Here is a 21,176-nt window from a genome sequence, read left to right as displayed (position 1 = left end):
GCAGTCCCAGACATGACAGCTCACTGTCAACTGATACTGAGGGCGGGAGCTGGCTTCAGATTGACACAGTTGCATATGAAAGGTTGTTGGGGTTTCCAGTCTCCTTTGTTGTCCTCTGCAGCCAGGCCGCATGTGGGCCTGTTTGAAGTACACTCTATTTGCATGTTGATTATGTTAATCATTGCCACCAGCTGCAGGGCCCAACAAAAGAGCAGGGTGGATCCATGAAGCCTTTGTTAATCAGAGCGGCCATGGCTGGGGGAAGATTTGGTCCTCCCCTTCTGGACATGCTTCATGTACACCAGACTGTCATATCCCAACTAAATATGACAGATGGGTTGTGCCTGTAGGCTGTCTCCACCCAGAGTACACAGGTTTATGTGTAAGTCATGCGGTGAGCATAGGAACATTTTGCGCATTAGCCCCACACATTTTACGGAGGTTTATCCACCATCATTCAATTTCATTTAAAACATTTTTAAAAGCCCAGGCGAGCGCACACCCACCATGCAGATAGTCGAATTCAGGGGCGTTGCTAGGGGGTGGGGGCTATAGGCCCTGATCTTTTGGTTGTAGCCCCGGATAGAATCTCAGGAGCCACAGCCAAAAGACTAGCTAGCCCCCAGTCTCAACAGTTCCGACATCAGCTTAGCCCCGAGTCTTTTCCAGACCTAGCAACTCCCCTGGTCGAATTCTTCACAATGAGTATGGGCCTGATTCAAAATGTTTGTTTGAAAATCCCATTGAAAAACGCTTTGTGAATCAGGCCCTTTGTTTTTAATTGGTCCCTTCTCTAGGTGAGGGCAGGAGGTCTTCCAAATGGTGATACTATTGTTTTTTTCAAAGCATCAAAACTGATTTCAAATTCCGCTGCCTAACGAACTCCTCCTACACAGGGTCAGTGCCAAGATAACAGACCAGACCAGTGCAAATAAAGAGGAACTCACCGTCGGTATTCATCCGAGCTGTACTGTTCATGTACCAGTCATGGGATACATGTACTTGCTTATGGGCATAAACTGCAGCCTCCATTGTTTGATATTTGTTGTTTGAGGTTACTTAATGATAATAAAGAGACACCATACACACTCCCTGTGTTGTTATTGGATGGTTAAAAGGGTTACTGCATTTATTAACATTAACAAATGGGCCATGTTGCCCGTAAATCATTAGGGGGAGGCACTGTATATAAATATTTAAACCCACATGTGAGGGGGCAATGCACAGTCCAGGGCCTTCTATCTGGAGGGGGAAATGGATAAATACTAGCCCCGGATCACCTGTCCTTGCCCGTAGCATCAGATGTACATGAAGGGGTTAAACTAGCACTGACAGATGCTCAGCCAGGCCCAACAGGGAAGGTTGTGAAATTCCAGGCCACTACTAGCTGAGTGTGCCTGGAATTGATCAGAATCCCACAATCCTCAGTGGAAGTGGCAACAAAGATATTCTAATAGGTCTGCTAAATAAGGTTTTTAGACCTGACCCGCAGAAGGCCTGAATGTTTGAGGTAGGAGGGATCATAAGCCTGAAGTCCAGCTCTGTTAAACTATTCTAATCCCTCCTCGCCCTTCCACGAGAAAGAAAAGAATCAAAAGGGGATAAATGGTTGATGCAAATAATGCCGTCATATGCCTATATGATGAGTGAGTTAGTGTTCACTACCACCTGTGGGTAACGCCTTCTCCCCAAGTGTTGGGCAAGACCAGACCTGTTGATAGTGTTTAAAACTGCTTGGACAGTAATGAGTTATTGGCTAACATAATGCATGCACTATCCTGTTGACAGTGTAGAAATCCACCAAGGCAGCAGCATCTAGTCGGCTTGTAAGATTAGACTGTGGCATTCGGGACAATCTGAAGGCTCTATTGGTTCATGTAGCCGACAGGAACATTTTATCAGCATTCCAATAATATAGCAAAACAACCTAATACAATAACAGCCCAGTGCCCCAAGTTAAGGGCTGAGCGCAGCAAGGGTCTTAACAATGGGTCCCGGTGCTGTTGCCACCCAATCCTATTAGCACCCAAGTTTTTAAACCGAAAATCTGGGGTGCTGACAGCAATGTGATTTTGTTTTTATAAGCAGGACGCGCTCGCGACATGCCGTTTATTCAAACAAAATACTTATCAAAGATGGCCACCATGGAGATGAAAAAAAAAGAAGTCGACACTAAAATAATGTATCTGTGTACAGGTTTTGCTAGCGCCAGAAATTAGAGATGGGGTATTTAAAATTAAATGTATTGTGAGCCCCCCAGTGTTTTTTGATGACTCCAACCTTCATTCACAAGTACTGTGTGTGTTAAGATTTCACCATGTTGGTCCGTAATCCAGAGACTTGCATTTGCCTGCACTAAGCCCAACTCTTCTTCAGGCTGCATACATCCCATGCTTTTTCTGACACGCCAGGAAACTGAAAGCAACATCACCATGAGAGAATATTTTCCAAGTTGTTGTTATAGAAAATAATGCAGATATTGGAGTATGCTGGTTGGCAGGTAGTTAGAAGTCACTGAGCCGGAAAGGGGCAGTACTCAAGGTGTAGAAAAATGAATCTTTTGTTGAATTAAGTAGTTACAGGTAAGTAGAAGCAAGATACTCTTGAAGCAGTGCACCAGATCATCCATCTTATCTGCACTGGCTGACCTTGAACCCACAGATTGACTCCATTTACATCACACTCGCCAACGTTCCACGTGTTCACCACATGCAGGATAAAAATGCTCTGAATTTGCGCAACGTTTTGAAAATCTCCACATAATCAGGAATGGTTCCAATGGCAATAAAGCAGGCAACTGTGACAGTGCTTTAACGAAAACCTAAAACATATATTGGTTCCATCTGACTTCTATTGTAGGCTTTAAGTTAGAAACCAAAAAAATGAATTCAGCGGAGAGGCCCGATTTACACTGTAGAAAATCAGGGGATGGCCATCGGCATCTCAAATTTGAACCTGCAACACCTGATTCACAAAGCCTAACACTGGAACAAATGAGGCGATGCCTGAAGCATCTTACAGAAGCTCAGGCGCAGAGATACCTCACAGATGCGCGAGGCACCGCCAGGCTTGTATCACCTGTGCAGCAGCTCAAATGCAGCAGCACTCTGAACAAAACCGTTAAGACCGGGCACGCGCTAAAAAGGAAACGCCACTCTTTGCCGGTGTGTTTTCAAGCTGAGCACATACATGTTTCGTTTCTGAAAAGTCACACTTCATACCCTGGCAACTCCAAATCTAAAGAGATGGACCATTATGTACAAGTACAAAACAACCAAGTTCTATGTAGAACGGGCATGCATGTTTAGTCACCTAAGTCTTTATAATTTTCTTAAAACTGCATAACCAATTCTATTACAAGACCGGAGGCGAGCATTATGCTTATTCTCCTTTAATCTGCTTAACAACAACAGCATTTTAAATCTTTACTTTTTTAGTATACACATTTTTTACAAGCCCAACTGGCTTAAAAAACAATAAACAAACAAAAACAACATGACTGACAGTGAAGGGCTCCTACATGTCCCATGATCCTTCTCCTGGCTAGAAGTGACAGCCTCCATCCTGTGCACCAATGAGGGCGCCTTCCCTAGTATAAGTCTCTGTCAGTGTAGGTACTTTCCTATTCTTTTAACTGTCTTTTAATTACTAACACCATAAACAGAACAGTCTATAACGCAGTCTGATAACTATCTCACTGACTCTTCTACTCTGTCTTCTCTGATGATCCCTGATGCTTGCTAGAAGCTCATTCCCGGGAATTCTTCTGCTCCTCTCCTATGTGAAAAGAGATCAACGCTGTAAGGGACGGGAATTTGTCACAACTCCTATAATATAAAATATTATTTACAAATCCATCTCCGTTATATCAACATAGCATCTGATAAATACTCGAATTCCCAGAGGGTGGGATAATGGTCGCCTCCGTGTCTTTAATAGAATCAAACCTTCCTGCGCTATCCGCATGGGTAATCATCATTGTCACCGTTTATATTTTAAAACCCCCAGGAGTTTTTCCGGTGGCCCGCCAAGCTTAGAGAAAAATCCTGAAACAGGGAAATTATACCCAGGTTTATCATTTAATACCATTTTATTTTATAAGCGCGTATCGATCTTCACCAGCTTTGGAACGTTTGCCAGAACTCTCCACCCCACAACCCCCCCCCCCATTTCTAAATGTGGCTGTCAGGCTGCATAGCTAGGCCCAGCAAACCTGTAGGGCCTAAGTAGGGATCTACGCACTTATGCATTCTGGCCTCATGAGGACACAAGGGGTCGACCACCATCGTATGCCATCTCACAGTCCAAGGAGGTGAAGTGGTCAAGGCACACATGGTGAGCTATGAGTAGGGGGGGACTCAGAGGGCCAGACCCTAGGAAGTGCACAGGAACAATTCAACTCCCTGAGACTGTGAGTGACTTTGTTGGGCCCTGCCTTGAGCGGACTCACGAGAGCTTTGTCTCAAGACTACTTGTCTGTCTATCACAGGGGCAACACCACGTTGTTTGACCCGTCCTGACTCTTTGTTTTATTTATAGAAAAGCTCTCTTCTGTTTTGTAAGGAAATACCTAGAGCCAATTGGAGTTTGCCAGACCTGTTCTTGGGGTGCTGACTGTCTGGGGGTCCAGACCTCCTGGCTGTTGGACGACCTTCGCAGAGGGATGGAGTAATTATCTGCAGTTTATGTCCCAACTGCCAATGGGGTATCGATATTGTTGTTACCTGAAGGATGCAACCTTCTCCTGTGTGTAACGGATCCGAGCCCCCGTGCGATCTGCTCCTCCCTCTGCATGTCAACTTGCACTCACACGTCCAAGGATCAACACACGCATTCGCTGAAAACCCAATCGCATTCAGGACTCACATCCCTGGGAATCGCGTGTTTCGTGGAGGAGCGTGAACTACCCGCAGCAGCCGGCTGCTTCCCAAGCCTGGCTTTGAAAGGCCTGCTTTAGGGCGGTGTGATGGGCAAGTCTCGCGGATGTCTCCTGGTGATCCAACCCAGAGCAGTGCTCGCTCACAACACAAGCACCGCAGCGTCTTGGCAACCGCGCCACTGTTTAGCTCTTATGGGTGCTCCCATTATTTTTCCCAGCAGTAAAGCTGCCATCTGATGCCCTGCTTATGCTTAGACTCCGCACGCACTGCATCTTCACACTGTACCCAGCCGGGCACATCTAGGCAGTCACCAGATCAATAATTTAGCCTTTGAGTACATTGTATGCAAATTTAGCCCATGAATATTTATGAGGTGCCATCCTGGAAATCTGACCTGTCTGCTAGCAAAGGGAGGCCCTCACTGGGAAACATCCTCGTTTATGAACTTTATTGTGTATACACAATATGAATAACTGGAATGGATTTCCCCCTAAGCACTACTGCCCTCATAAAACACCTTTCCAGGAGTAACACTTTTAAAGAGATGTCTAATATTGTTTTTTTAAGTTATTAAATATGCATGCATCCTTTCATGTGCTTCCAATATCAGATAAGTCCAACTTTTTTCTGAATTAAGAGAAATCCTCTCAATCGTTTAACCCAAAGAAGCAAGGTTTTGACCCCTTAATTGCTCAGCTATTGTTCATTCCTTGGTAAATAGGAAGAGCCTACTAGCCTAATAACGAGTCCTTGTATGATGCCCTTTCTCTAAACACAAATTGAACAGTCAAAATGTACAGTCTTGCTGGGCATGGATGATAGGTTTGAACAGAATGATGAAATCGAGAGTCCAAATTGAGAACCCTGGCAGCGCTTTCCATTGAAATAATTACAGGGAATCTTTGGGCCGATTAACATGCCTAAGGAATTACATGTGAAGGTAAATCACACAAAACCATGAGAAATGTAGTCATAGCTTATGCATACCAATATTTACACATATAATAATAATATGTAGCTTTACATAGTGCCACAAACCTGCAGGTATCTAACACTGAAATAACAGCTTTATCATCCCAGTGAGCAGTACTCAATTTATCGACCTCGGAAGGACGAAAGACTGAGTTGGCGCTGGCAGGATTCGAACCTACACCAGCAGGCTGCGCTCTATGACCAGCTCGCAATTCTCAAGGAAAGTGAACTTACACCTTCACTTGTGATCTTATTCAATGCATACAGTACAAAGACACGAGGTTAACAAAATTGAATCTAAAAGCATTCATTCTTAAAATATTATTTGCCCCCTTCACTGCGTTTCAAAACCTTTATTAAAGTATCAGGATGGATGTAACGCCTAATTTGCCCTATAACTATGGTGGGAATTGCCCTACCTAAAAGTCCAAAACAAGAAAGAATAAGTCTGTATGGGCCTCATTACGAGTGTGCCGGTCCGATAACAACAGTGCTGGTAAGCCTACCGGCACCATTGTTACCGGACCGGCACACTCCAAGTCTGCGTGCCGGACGACACCCGCCCTCAGACTTTCACGGAAGCACTGACACTGTTATTAACGGTGCCGGTGCTTCCGCCATCCCCATTCCCATTGAGTCCTATCGGACTCAATGGGAATGGGGATTACCAATTTTCCGGTGCCTGACTTCCAGGAACATTGGGGTCATAATCCCCCAGTGTTTCCGTGAAGCCAGGCGCCAGAAAAATTCACGAGCCCGGCGGCGGGCTGCTGGTTTAACCGGCACAGCTACCGCCGGACTCGTAATAAGGCCCTATGTGTCAAAACCTATGCTTGCCCTCACATTCAAAACCTTAATGTAGTGTAGGGATATTCGAACTCAGAATAGTGTTCAAAGTAAAAAGCTTCCTTAGACTCGGGATACAGTTTGAAAAGACAATGTTGTCAAGAGGATTGGGCTCCCCTTCCCCAAGATTCAAGCACTAAGTCATCATACCATGTTCCAACTGAGCTCAGGGCTCTTCACCAAGCTTCAAGTTCATAAAACAAATGTCAAAGGGCTCAGAGGTTCCCTTCCCCAAACATAAGCCTCCATCTGGATGGGCTGGGATTTACCTGGTCTAGGCGAGTTTTAGGAACCACACGGCCCACCCATTTCATGTCACGCTACCAGTAGTGCTTGCCCCACTCTCTGCCACCCTGGCGATTCTTGTAGGCTGAAAAGTTCACAATAACTTGTATGATAGAATTTTCTCTCTCTCTTGCTTTAATGTGGGTTGCTGATTTAACATAGATCTGCTTATTCAGTATTTTGCTGCCAATTCGCTGGTGCCCCTCGGCTGCTCGTTCACACTGCCAGTGTCTTTATTTTTAGCAACTTAAATTTCCTTGCTTTCTGAACTTCAAGGCCTTAGTCTATTTCAATTGGAGGCTTTCGGAGATGCACCGACTGCACATTAGCACTCCGGATACAATGTAATGCCTTTGCTTTTCAGTCTATTTCATTTGGAGGCTTTTGGAGATGTTCCGACTGCAGGCGAGCACTCCTGATACATTGCAATGTCTTTGATTTGCTTACGCACACCGGGTTTCAGGAATTCATCTTATTGAAACTCACTGGTTGCCGCGTTTGTTTGTAGTCCGCTGCTTCCTGGGACTTGAGGTTAGGATCCCATCACCTGCCCCTCCAACAACCCTGGAGAACTCCTTCGTTCAGAGGAACAAGCATTTCTTGACAACAGCACCGGGACCATCCATCTTCATGGCTCCCATCTCTCTCACGTAATCCGGCTTGTTGGAGACACGGCTTCATCGCCACATATTGACACTTCACCGCACAGGGTCTTCCTGTAGCGTCTTGGCGTCCTGTTTTCCTCTGGTTTTCCACAAGTTGTACTGGCCTCTCTACTGCTCCTGTGAGAAACCCAAGGGTATTCTCACTGACAGACCACAGGCATCCTTTGTTCAGGTGGCCAGGGAAGGGCTGTCGCCCTTGGATCCCAACCCTGGGGATGGACGAGCAAGGGTGAATCACCTGGGCAGGGGATCTGTGAGGACTGTGGAAGGAAAGCACTCAGGAGAGACGCAGTATTCCACCCTTTCCAACATTCCCCTACACAACACCCCCTCAGTCATTATGAGATACGGTCAATCAAACCCCAGTATACTTCTATAACAACACAAAAGAAACACAAAAGGAAAATAAAACCTCCCCTGTGCATTCACCACCTTTACTCTGACAAGGCTCCCCATCATTTTCCTACATTTCCTCCCGACAACTACAACTCCATAATTTCTTCCCTCTGTTGTTTCCCAAAACAACTGGGACGAGGAAGAGGCAGACAAGAGTGATGAAGATTGCCCATAATGATAATGATTTGTTATTTATATAGCGCCTTCAGCCAAAGCACTTTACAGAGGACATATTTACATATATTTATCATCCCAACCGAAGTTGGTAACCAATACACCATGGGTTCCTATGGGCGATCTCCATCTTGTCCCATTAACAATGTCAGGCAGTGTAAGGCAGGGCTGAACAACTACTCACACCCGACTCGCGTTACCCCTCCTCACCAGTATAAAAGGTGGAGCAGGAAAGCACACTGTGAGTGAGCTGGGGATGCTGGAAGGTGTTGAGACGGCAGAGGAAGATCAGATGAGCTTCAGAGACCCTGGGAGACCTGGAGGAGGAGGAAAGCACAAGACTGGACCTTAGGATGCAGGAGAGGCTGCATTGAGGGGAGAGACCTGTACCTCCAGGAGGCAAAACTAGGGGCAGCTGAGGTCTCCTGGCGGTGCCACACCAGCGCTCCTCTCCTGGGCCAAGATGGCGAGCCCAGGTCTCTGAGGGCCAGGCAATGAGACCCTGACCTCAAAACCTATCCCCATTGAAGCTCCTGCATCTCCCAAAGCCATGGAATGCTGTTTGGGGGAGCTCTGAAGTGAGAGCAAAAAAACCAAACAGCTGCATTCTGGCACTGGACGTCCAGAGACATTTTCTTGGTGTCAAATAAGAGTGAGGCAATACATAGGTAGGAGCAGTCCTTCAGAGGCAGTGGCAGACCAGGCAAAGAGGAGCGATGGACATGCTGCGAATTACTGCTGGAAGAAAGGAAGTTCAAGGGTGTTACAGCGTCGCAGGCAACCCTCCCGGGTGAACGGCTGAGTTGGGGAGGAACAGTGAAAGCAAGAAACCTAACCTTGACTTCCAGATGAAAAACACGAGAAATCAAAGCCTTCTTACACGCCCGGTGAGTGAGAATGAGGAACGAAAGTCCTTCAACAGTTGCAATAAAGAACTCTGAGCGCATGTTGTCAGAACTACCAAGACCAGAAAGCATTGCACAGGAAAAGCCAAAATCGTCATCTTGAGGTAGAGTCACACCTCAACACACTCGAAAGACTTTGACATTTTTAAGGACTTGAGCTTGGCAAGAGTCCTGAGAGAGGTGCAGAGTGGTGTAAAAACCTAGGGGAAGGGAACCCCTTGTTTGGTTGTGTTTAACTTTACATTTAAGAGCCCAGCACAGGGGGACCTACAAGAACAGTGTGAAGCAATGTCTGAGCCCGGCAGAGGGGGACTGTTGTAAACTGTTTTGAAGAAGCATTAAACATCAAAGGGTTTGATTCCGCTGAGGCAAACCTAGCGACAATCAGTTAAACTACAAGTACCAGGAAGCCTTGGGAGGGAAAGAGGATTTGAGCCTGATTGAGGGAAGTCCTGAGAAGAGCGGAGTGGAAAGCTAGGGAAAGAGAATCCCAGATGAACTGAGCTAGGAGAAAAGCTTGAGCCCGATTGAGGGGAGCTAATGATGAAGAGTTAAAAGACAGAGCAGGCTGCCGAGACTGCTCGCCTAAACCTAATGTGTTCAAGTGCTAGTGCTCCACCAATACCCACGTGCTGTCCAACGTGGGGAAGAAGAGACTTCCACCCAATGTTGCAATTCTGACATTTGGTTTCACACTCATTTTGTTCCCTTTTTTTAAAAACCATTTCCTTACACAGATTTAGAAGAATAAGAGTGAGGGCAGGCATTAGGTTGCCTAGTTTAAATATTATTATTTGGACAAGACCGACAGGACTGTTTTCTTTTTTATTTCAATGGTAGAGCTTGCTCCCATCTTAGAGTTAGAGCTAGTTAGGAGTTTTTCAAATCCCTGCAATATAAATAAAGGTTTTCGAAATTGTAAATATTGTGTCTGTTGTGCTTATGATACCATGCCTTCCTCACACTGCTCTGCTCCAGACGGTCCCACCTTTTATACACCTGGCTATTGACAACTGGCTGCAGATAGAAGGTCTCAGGCTTAATTGCCTGACCTTGTTTAAGCCTGTTAGTGGAACATGCCTGACCTTCAAGTCTATAACACTCAGGCTCCATCTTCTTCATCCCAGTACTATAATGGGACTTTCCATAGGCAACCTGAATTACTCTTAGGATGATCTTCTTCCCAGTACTGGACTTCACTTCAAGGAAAACAATAGGATAAGAATGACATTATCCTACAAAAGCCAGGGAAGGGGAAATTATGCCCGTTTTAGCGAAGGGGGAATACCATGTCTCGCCTTCTGACACTCTCTCCCCAATCCCCAAGGACCCTCTGCCCAGGTGACCCTCCCTCGCTAGTCCACCACCAGGGTCGGGATGTGGCATCCTTATCTTCCTCTTGGTTATCCGAGGGGGGGTTGTAGGATGGCTAAATGTGTGAATGCCCTCAGATTTCCCACACACCCTAAAGGGGCTACTTTGTTTGTAAATTGGAGTTCTCCCTAAGGAAATAGGCTTTCTTTGGGTTTCTGATTCAGACCTAGGGTGTTCCGCATGATTAGTGTTCTTGCAACAATTGCCAATGTGGCTTACAAATCTGTTCTGTATTCCTGGCTTCTGAGTAAACCAAGGGTCTTCTTATCTCCCCTCACCCTAGATAAGCAGTGCATCAGCGCATGCTAGGGTCAGGCATTCTAGGAGAGATAGTTAGTGAAGGTTGGATGGAAAGAATTGTAGAATTTATGAGTCTGCACATTTTTTAAAGTAAGATTTACTGCCTCATCACGAGTCTGGCAGTAACCCTTAAAGGCGGAGGTAACACTATTACCACCGCATTTAAGGGTCTGCCAGATCACGGGCTTGGTGGATTTGACAATTTTTGGCGCCAATACCGCCGGCAGTAATAGCACTGAAAATTCCACATTGGGCTCAATGGAGAATGGGGACTTCCCGTATGGGCCCAATGGGGAATGGGAACTTACCGTTCCTCCAAACTCGCGATCTGGCGCTAATAGCGCCTGCGGGTTTGGCGGTGACGCTAATAGCCCCGGTAATACCGCCGGGGATACCCCCAACTCATGATGAGGCCCTTAGTGATGTACAGTTCATTGTGATAATATTCTGGGCCTTTCGATTCAGGTCTCGTGGTCTGGTTCGGGTCCTACTTTGTATTGTGCGCTTATGCACTGCGCCATGTCTCCCTGTGCTGGCCTAGTAAGGACAGTTGGCTGGAATTGTTTGAGTATATGCACATTTTTTAATACAAACCTTCCATTCATCATTGGCATTAAAGGAATTGTTGATAAAGTCCCAATGTGAGCTACTGGTAAGTTTTTATTTTAATCACAACCTGCAACATGATCACAAGCTGCAACTCAAGTATAACCTTCCTCTGGCACCATTTGTGCGATCTAGCACTGGTCCTCAAACGCAGAGAGCAATGTACTCACACATCAAAGATATGGAAAGATCTGTCACAGACATTAACTGCTTGTTGAAATAGTATTAAAATGCTTATTGAAAAACGGCACATTCATTAAGTCCAGATGTGAAGCTTTGTGCAGTTGGCACAGTTTGTTATCTGCGTTAAATGAATGATTACAAAGTTCTGGGCTTTTATAAATGGTATGGACAAAAAATGTGGCTGCGCATGTAAACCGGGAATTGGAAAATAAATGGATCAGATTTATCGAATATCAATTTGGTTCTACATGGCCAGCTAATGTCACAAATGTGGCGGAAGTGAATGTAACCCAGACATCTGATTCCAAACCCCCCCACCCCACCACCAAGTCTCTATTATTAAAATTATTTCAGGGCTCAGACAGTTCAGAGCAGGAAGACCAGATCAATTTTGTAATATTTTTGGGAAGGAGCATCCGTGATTCTCGCCCAGATATCTAAACTTGCTATTTAAATACGTATGTCTATCTGGCACACTTCCTCGTTTTTGGAAAAAAGATGTTTCTGGTTACCTTTTACAAAAGATGGCTATGGAGCGATCCTATTAAATGTAGGTTAATAAGCTCTGCTGGATAGCTCTGGTAAGAGTTTTGCAAAAATCCTGCTAGGGGCAGCAGAAAGCTGGAATAAGAACACGTACAAATCCCTTTTAAACCCTGTTTTCCCAAAGTCATGTCATCCAGCATGAATTCATTGGTACTGTCCCTTCTTGGGGGAAAGAGCCCCAGTGCCACATTTGTGTCCCTTATTTGCAGCTTTCATTAATTGTTCTGCCTCATTTGACAGTGTAGATACAGTTAGACCCTGGCGCAATATGTAGCAATGGGGTATGGATCCATCCCCATTTCAGCTAATGAAAGTATTACATGATAAGACGGTTTAGAACAATTTTACCTAACCCCAAAAGTTCGACTCCCAAGTGTTCGACCCCATATATATATGTGGGGGGGTAGTGTACATCAAAAATGTATAGGGGTAAGGTGGGGGCCTCTGGGGGGTCTCCACCACATATATATTTGCGGGAAATAAAAAAAATTAAAAAGTCAAACTTTTGAGAAGTCGAACCTTTGGATTCGGTAAAATCATTTAGATTCGATAAGACATCACTGTAGATTCGCTTAGCTGCCCAGGGTAACATATCAGAAGAAATCCTGACATTTTGGGGCTTAAAATAGGGTTGTTTTCTTTCCCTGCCCCTATTCAATTTATATTTGGCAGATCTTCCTTCTCACTTTTCTAAGGTAAGAAGTTTTCCACCTAAGATAGGGGAAAACATGTGCAATGTCTTGTACATGCCAGTGACTTCATTGTGTTCCCTACAACACAAATTGGCCTACAAAAACTTTTAAATAGCTTATTGTTTTACACAATGATAAATGGCCGAGAAACCAATAAAGCAAAATTTAAAAAATCATGCAATGTACTAATCGATTTTGAATAATGTAAATATTGAGAGAGCGTCTAAATATATTTAGGCATTCTTTTTGCTTAAAAATTGATTTGGAACCATTTAAAAAAGAACTAGAACCTAAAGCTGAAAGACTACTTATGTAATGTGGCTGTTTGACAAGAATCAAGGAGGCTTTTATGCTGGCCCAATTCTGCAATTGGCTAAAACCAAACTAATACTTATAATTATCTTGGATCTTGAAATGTGGTCTTATACCGATATGGCTTGGTTAAGGAAATTGGAAACCAAAATGTACATTAGACAGTCCTTACTTTTTAAAACAATGTCAGTTTAGCAGCTGAAGCTTGATTTAGGGACTCATTCCTAGCAATGTCTAGCAGAGAAGGCAGCTCCCAGGTTTATATTACAACATTTTAGAATTAAAGAATTAGCTGTAATTAAATTACTGCAAGATGAATTGCCTACTCGAAGCTCAATCCTTTATGAGTTGGTTAAGTGGTTATGTTTAAAATCTAAGGGAGTAGCATAGATACTCTACAGAGCACTGGAAGGTCCTGGTGTGACAGAGAAAGGTTTGGAGGATATATTAAGAGCTATAGATTGGAACCCTCTGCCGATTAAGAGAGAACCCCAGTGTATAACAGTTTTCTAGAGCCTGTCTGATGAGGAATTATCGGTCTCCCTTTTTCCAACTATTTCTACGTAGACCTAAGCTGTGGAAATATCTCCAGGTTTAGATATAATTAATTGAAAACAAATGAAATAATTTGAGTAAGACAGGGAGCATCAACAGAGTTGCATTGTGAATTTTCATAGCAAATATTTGGAAACCATCAGCCATTTATACACATTAATCTTTCAGTGTTAGACAGCCTAAGACATTATATATTTGGAAAATGTTCAAAGAACTTGGGGGATCTTAAAAGGGAAAGGTTTTGGCTGCAACTGATATGCAGGGATGATTCTTCAGTGAGTTTTAGTATTTTAAAACATTGGGATTTTATAAAAGGCCAATAAGTAATAAGATAGGGTAACGCAGTGGAATTTTGATAATGTATGTGTTCGGAATAGTATTCATTGCTGTTCGGTTTTCTACAGTGTTGAAAGTGTCTGTACAAACGATGTAGCACTATAATAAAATATGACGAGACAATCCACCTTGACAGGGTCTCTTAGTCCAGCACTAAATGCTGAAGGCCTGCAAAACTGATGAAAAGCCGGTTGTTTTTCCCACAATTCTCTCCTGTGAGAGATATAAAATCTCAGGGCCCTGTTGGGATCCATGCAACAGAATCCCTCCTGAGCCTTGGGGCAATGTGTAGGAAGAAAAACACAGTGTTACAAACCTACATTGCATAACTCACCTCTAGCACTCAGAGGTTCTCGGGGGACCAGCGATGCCCACCAACATTGCATTATGAAGTCACCTCAAGGTGGTATGCAGGTGATTTCCAAGAGCCCCACCGTTAGTCCAGGATAATTATGTCTCTTATGATGAGGCGTAGTGCTGCACAGCATGTATAAGGATGAGTTCAGCATGACTTGCAACTCTGCCCATCCATCTGATACACTTACACAATAGTTTTGACAACATTTACCCCTCCCAGACCCACTAATATTCTGGTCTCTAGAAAAAATTGAATCACTAATGTCCCAGAGGCTCTTACATCAGTGAGAGAGGCTGTGGTGTTGTCACCTAAGATTAGAGAATGCTCACGAGGCAGAGTGCACTTTAAGTTTGCATGTTCACCCCATGGACGCCAAGTACAAATTCGCCCGCTACTTCCCAAATCTGGAGCTTCGGTCAGGGGCTGCTGGCTTGTTATGTGTGCCCTCTTTCCGTCTCACTAGAGTGGGTGGTCGGGCCTTCTCTGTGGCGGCTGCGCAATTGTGGAACGCACTGCCGCCCACACTTAGAAATCTCACTAACTATCTGCAATTTAGCCAATTTCTGAAGACACTTCTCTTTTAGGCCCTAGGCTGCGCCTACTCTATGTTATCCTAGCGCCATAATACCCTCGGGTTAAAGTGCGCTTTCCAAGCTCTGTTAACATAACATAACATAACATAACATGGAGGTAGAGGGACAGGCTTATGAGATGAAGGAGCAGTAATTGTTATCCCCACACACATCAGGGAAACTCCGCTCACACAGCGGATCTGCGAATCTGAAAACAAAATTCTGCCTGACATCAAAATGGCATTGCAACCATTTAAGTTTTTGCCACGGACCACCTCATTAATCCTAATTACCAACAGGTGAACATTAAGATGCAGAGTACCCTCAACAGGAAAGGGTCAAAACTGGTTCTAGAGAGATTGGGAAGGAGGAGTAACTAATCACAGACAGAGCTGCAAAAAAGAAGGGGAACAACCTATCAGAAATGAGATTAGACAATCAAAGGGCCTAGGAGCCCTATAAAAGAACTCATGGGTTTGAGGTTAGTGGTGCTGTCACATTGCTGACCGGGACATGGAGAGTGTAGAGAGGGTGCCAAAGAGATCTCACTGCGGTCTATGACTGAGACACTGGCAGAGGCCAAAACCAGAGAAAGAGAGGAAGTAGAAAGCCTGCTGAGAGCTACATCTCAAACACTGGGAGCGACCGGACCCAAAGAAGGAGAGAAGGCTGAATGTCTATTGATGGCTATATCTCAATGGCTGAGAAAAGGACCAGAGTAGGAGAGAGCGCTGAAAGCGTACTGACGGCTATACCACAGACTCTGTGAGAGGCCATCTTGAATGAGTAATCCAAAATCATGCTGCTGGCTATATCCAGAACTCTGGCTGCACACTAGATTGGGAAAGAGAGCCGATGAGCTCCCATTGTTGATGGGACCAAAGCCCTGGAGGGCAACCCACGGCTAGTGGGTTAAAAAACAAAGCTCGACAATAAAAGTTGGCAAAGGTAAAGACATGGTTAAGGGTAGCAGTTCAAGATATAATTGCTGATCCAGTAGGGCATAGGGCCATAGGGTGGAAATATCTATGCCTGACTGTGACCAAATAATCACTGCTCGACTGGATTATAGGGGTGAGTGGTGACTAGACAGCCTACACAGCCCCACACTACTACTAAATCAGCAGGGATTCCAATCATAAAGGTGAAACAGGCACAGCTGGACAGGTATACTTCCTTCACCTCTTTTGGTAACGTGGGCCTTGGCAGGCTTTACTCTTCTGGAAGAGTGCGAGCGGATACAGTTGCAAAATAAACAACAATAGTACAGTGGCATCAAAAGGAAATAATATCCAATCATTTTTTATAGAAATAGGAACAAATAGCAGCTTTAATAAAAATGAACAATGCATACAACTAATTAAGAGTACTAAGGACCCACTCTTTTATAGGAACACAAAGAATGCATAATTTGACAATATACAGCACTCTTGTATGAGAGGCAGGGAATTCCAGCAGCAATGTTAATATTCAAGGATCTGTCTTTAGTAGCCAAAGAAAAGTGGTTTAAAAATCACTAATGTCCTTAACGGCAGGCCAGCGGCACAGGGCCTCTTAAAATGTCTTTTGTTTCTTGTCTCTGGGGTACAACAGTGTCTAGGCTTATAGGCGCTTTGCTGCAGTCAAACAGCTGTCGAGATGCTCGAGATGTGTTTTCCTGGTGGATCGAGTCGCCATTCAAGATGGCTTGAGTTGATGTCTTCCAGCAGTTTGAGTCAGCAGTGAGACAATGCTTCTGCTCGATCAAGTCAGCGTTACAGACAGATGAGTCGCTAGCTTTCAGCAGGTTGAGACAGAGTTTGAATCAGTTGTTTCCACAGATTCTACCCGGCGGTCGGGTTAAGTCAAAGCAGTCCGCTTCAATGGGTCAAGGCTTTGTGTGAACGGCTGGAAGAGCAGGTCGACGGTTCGAAGCTTGTTGAGTGCCCAAAGCATCACTGCAGAGAGTCCTTTGTTCCACACTTCAACCCCAGGAGGATAGCGCAGCGGCAGCGTGCTCGACTTGAAAACAAGATGACACGGAGCAACACAGGTTCGATCCTTGGGTCCGCGCTTAGAAACCTCTGGGTATTAAGCGCGTTATAAATAACCTATCATATCATACCAGGAAGATTGTCTAGCACCTACAGGAGGTCCTTCACCTCTAGTGATCAGGCTCGTGGGTCCAATGTGCAGGCAGAAAGGAAGCCTTGGTCCAAAGCAGTGTCTCCCCCATTTCCCCTTTCGCAAAAGGCATAATGAAGTTGGCAATGTGAGGCGAGACACAATGCAAAACAGAATTATCATATCGTAAATTATCAAGTTGCCCCACCCATTCCTGATCTGCAGAAGAGATAACTTTCAGCAATGGGATCATGTGCAATAGTGATAATATGTATGATCTATTCAAAGGGGCGGCATCTTTTGAATCAAACAGTTCTGTTATTAAAATACTACAAGCATGTGGTCTCGCCATATATGGCTTTAATTCCAGTTCCTTAGGGGCTGCTAGGTGCACTGAACTTGGGACGACCACCATCAATTGAGTGTCCTAGCAAAGTATTGCTCGACTTAAGGGCAAGGCACCCTCTGAGTCAATCAAAAAATTGCTGGCTAAAGTGACTTCTTCCCCCAAGAGTTCTAATCCTTTGTCCTGATCAAACTCGATGACCTCTCACTTATCCTTCTCCTCCAGCTGTGGTGTTTTTGAATTGATAACCCACCTATCCAGATTCCCATTGTCAGTGGGATCTTTCACAGACCTCGTTTTCCACGACTTACATATTTTCCAACCAAGTGGACAGCAGCAAGCCTAAAAGCGGGGCTTGTTTCCTATAGCACCGCTAACCCAGCATTCTCCTTAGTTTACAATGTTTGTCTCTTGGTTTTCTTTCCTTTCTTGCTACCTCGCTTACCCTTTTTCCCCCTTTTCACAGGGAGTTCTTCAAAGTCGGGACCATTTAGAGTATCAACTAATATAGCAATATGACTAAGCCCTTGTGTCCTAGTGCCCGTATCAGTCAGGACGCTAACATCGTCCATTTCTGTGTGGTTAAGTATCTCGTGTAGGTCAGGCTGACCTTCTCTTTCTGTCCTCAAGGGACAAATAAGTGACCTAGAGGGGACTTTGGAATTGGACAAGACATTATAATAGCTTGTTATTTATATAGCACTTTTATCCAAATTGCTTTTCATAGATCATTTTTGTATACAATTATTACTATCCAATCGAAATTGTTACATCCGCATGGTTGGCATTCATTTCACACCGGAAGGTTTCAGGCAAGATAAGGGGGGTTACTGGTGCTTAGCCAAAGGGTTGCGTCCAAAAGGAGGCCCTCGATATTGCGTGATATGTTATTCTGATCTGTTTGTGCCTCGTTGATGGTTTTATCTCAAAGCATTTAGTGATATATCCAATTCTACAGAGGCCATGCTCCCTCACGTGTTTGTCATACCACCAGTAGATACAACCGCTACTTTAGCAAAGTCGAGGCTCCGAATGAACAGATTTGGAGTGGTACTGATGTCCACAGATTCAAGATAAACTGTGATAGCCACATCATTGGGGTGATTCTTTACGTGGATAGCTGTCTGTGCCTTGCCATCATTTTGCAGGCGGTAGCAGAAGTTTATAAGGGAGTTGTTGTCAACAGACGGATGAGTTGGGGGGGGAGTTAAAACAGAGTCGTCCGTCCCCAACAGCCGGTTCCCTTATGTGGGACTGTATGTTGTACAAAGTAATTAGTGATTATTTTCTTGGGAGTGGCAATATGAAAGAACGCACTTCTGGATGTCAAATCCATAGCAGCTTCCACAGTGGTTCCCATCTCAGTACAGCTTTTAATCTGGAGATTGTACATCATTTAACACCTCTAAATACCAGGTAACAAGTAGTTATGTTTATATCGCACCCTCATTTACCTTATCTGTATCTTGTGCGCTTTCCTCTTTTCTTGACCAACAGACTTTGTGTGCCCTTCGCATGCAGGCTAGTTTAAGTAGAGCATGCAGTCGTCAGCGTTTCAGCTGGTGTAGCAGTCAATCCAAAAGCAATCAGGAAGTAATCACACATCCACGGCCAGCAACACAGGGTGTGCGCCCAAGCAAGTGTTCCTGCCAACTGCAAGACACTTTGCAGATACTTTGCCAGACTAAGGCAGGAGCCTGCAACATGGTGCTCTCTGGATGAGTTGAACTACAACTCTCATCCGTCCTAGCCCGCATAGTCAATAGTGAGGCATTCTCGGAGCTGTAGTCCAAAGCATCTGGACTGCTCCCAGGTTGCAGACCTCTGCTCTAAGGCAAGTAGAGCGAAGTACTTGCTTATAGGTGAAGTAAAGAGGCAAGCTGGGTGCTTTATCCCTGAGAATGTATTTTGTGGTTGGTCAAGTAGCAAGATGTAATGCTAAATCCCTGAGACTGAGAAGTTGAAAAGGGCTGAATGCTAAATCCCTGAGACTGTACAGTAGGTTAGTGAATCCTGGAAGGACTGATGGTCCCTTAGGTAGGTCCTTACACCATTTTGAGTAACCCATCTTTAGTATGTTACCCTTAAACTGCTGTTTTAGTTGAAAACCCTGATAGATGTTCGCACCACTCATTCTCACATTGCACTCAACTTCAGAAAATAAAAAGGGATGAACTTCGTTTTTGATTTATGTGTTCTGTTACTCCTACATCACATTGTGAAGATGGACTTTCTGTGAACAATGTAACTCTCTCACGACCTTCCGCAAGACAGAAGGAATGATTCACATTGGAACTTTCTTTCTTGAAAAAGAGAGATAAGCAAGTTTTACTGAAATATTTTGGAGCTCACTCAGATGCCTGGCTAAGGGGATAGGCACCAGGAAGATAACCTTTAAAATGAGTAAACAGAGAGAACAGGAGTGCAGGAGGCGCCAACAGGAAAGTAAGAACTAAACTTAAATCCCATGCAGGAACAACAAACAGGCTTGGAGGAAAGGTATTAGATGAACCTTTAATATACTGCAGAACTGTGGCTTTTGAAAAAAAGCCCTACGCTAGAGTCCCACTGCTGAACACTGAAATATGTAATTAAGTTTCATGCTGTAGGCTGGGTGATGGGACTGGGGAGACCTTGGGGGTTAGGGGTCACCACTTGCTCTATGATGTAGGCACCAATGTGAATACACAAGGGATTCCTCATTCTCCCCAGTCCATCACTAGCCTTAGGTCCATAGTCCCCTCCAGGAATGTTAAAGATCCCTGGCTGTACAGGCTGGCCTGTCTGCCATAGTGAAAAACCAGGTGGCTGGTGCTCAGAGAGATAACTTGGCTAAGGATCAAGAGACGGAATCTAAAAGAGTAGGGCAACACGGAGGAGAAAACATTATAACCCTTGGTCAGTGGCAGCCTCTGAAAAAAAAATGTGCACCCACTGCGGTACTGCAGGATGTGTGGGAGTAGAAGACATGCTCTGCCCGGTAGAATGGGAACCTGGCCCATTTGTGCTCTCAGAAACTTCAGGAATCCCCTTTCCTATTGGTAAGGAGGGACTGAAGTATGCAAGGTCTGCACCAAAGATATGTTCCAACTATTGTATTAGGTTATCTAGATAGAAGGAGCTCCACACTCTGTCTGGTTCATCCTTCATGGTCTTCACCTTCCACAACCGCTGATCGCTCACGCTCCTCCTTCAGATTCCATTTCTCTTCTCGCTCCCATGGATACCACACACCCACTTCTTTCTATGAGCATCTTCTACACTCTATGTAGTCCTGTAGATATCGTGGTCTTCTTCTGCATCTTTCTGATCTAGCCAAGCTCACTCTGCACTCCATCTTCTGCCCCATGTTTTTTGAGCTCTGAACACCTGCTGCTACTCAATTTGGCATTTTGGTTAAGGATCTTAACATTTTGACCTTTTTACGCTTCGACGCTTGCATGCATTTTTACACATGTCCTTAGACAACATCACTGCCTTCATGTTTCACACTGTCCCATCCGTTGTATCCACCGCTTTAAATAATACTCTTGTAACCTGTATTGGCTGAGACCATCTGAATATGCTCTTCTTCATGGGTTTCGGCAGAAGTATTAGTACCCAATCCCCAACTTTAGGACATACTGGCTCTCGTACCTCCATTCTGTCATGTGCTCTCTTGTTCCTCAGTGGTGTTTCTCTCATTGCACTATACACTTCTTCCTTATCCACTAGAATTGCTTTAAGACTTCTGCAAACACGGGGGTCCCAGTCTTATGTTGGGCTTCCTT

At 44.6% G+C, this 21,176-nt stretch overlaps 1 protein-coding gene across 1 annotated transcript in view; it reads right to left on the bottom strand.

The window, feature by feature from the left end:
- Positions 1–21,176, bottom strand: part of VWA8 (von Willebrand factor A domain containing 8) — a 3,012,337-nt gene that overhangs the window by 1,064,531 nt on the left and 1,926,630 nt on the right. The gene's annotated exons all lie outside the window — the stretch shown is intronic.

Source organism: Ambystoma mexicanum, chromosome 7q (assembly GCF_040938575.1).
Source record: "Ambystoma mexicanum isolate Mex_15411 chromosome 7q, UKY_AmexF1_1, whole genome shotgun sequence".
NCBI lineage: Eukaryota > Metazoa > Chordata > Amphibia > Caudata > Ambystomatidae > Ambystoma > Ambystoma mexicanum.
The sequence above is the reverse complement of the archived record's forward strand: the minus strand, read 5'-3'. Positions and strand labels throughout refer to the sequence as shown.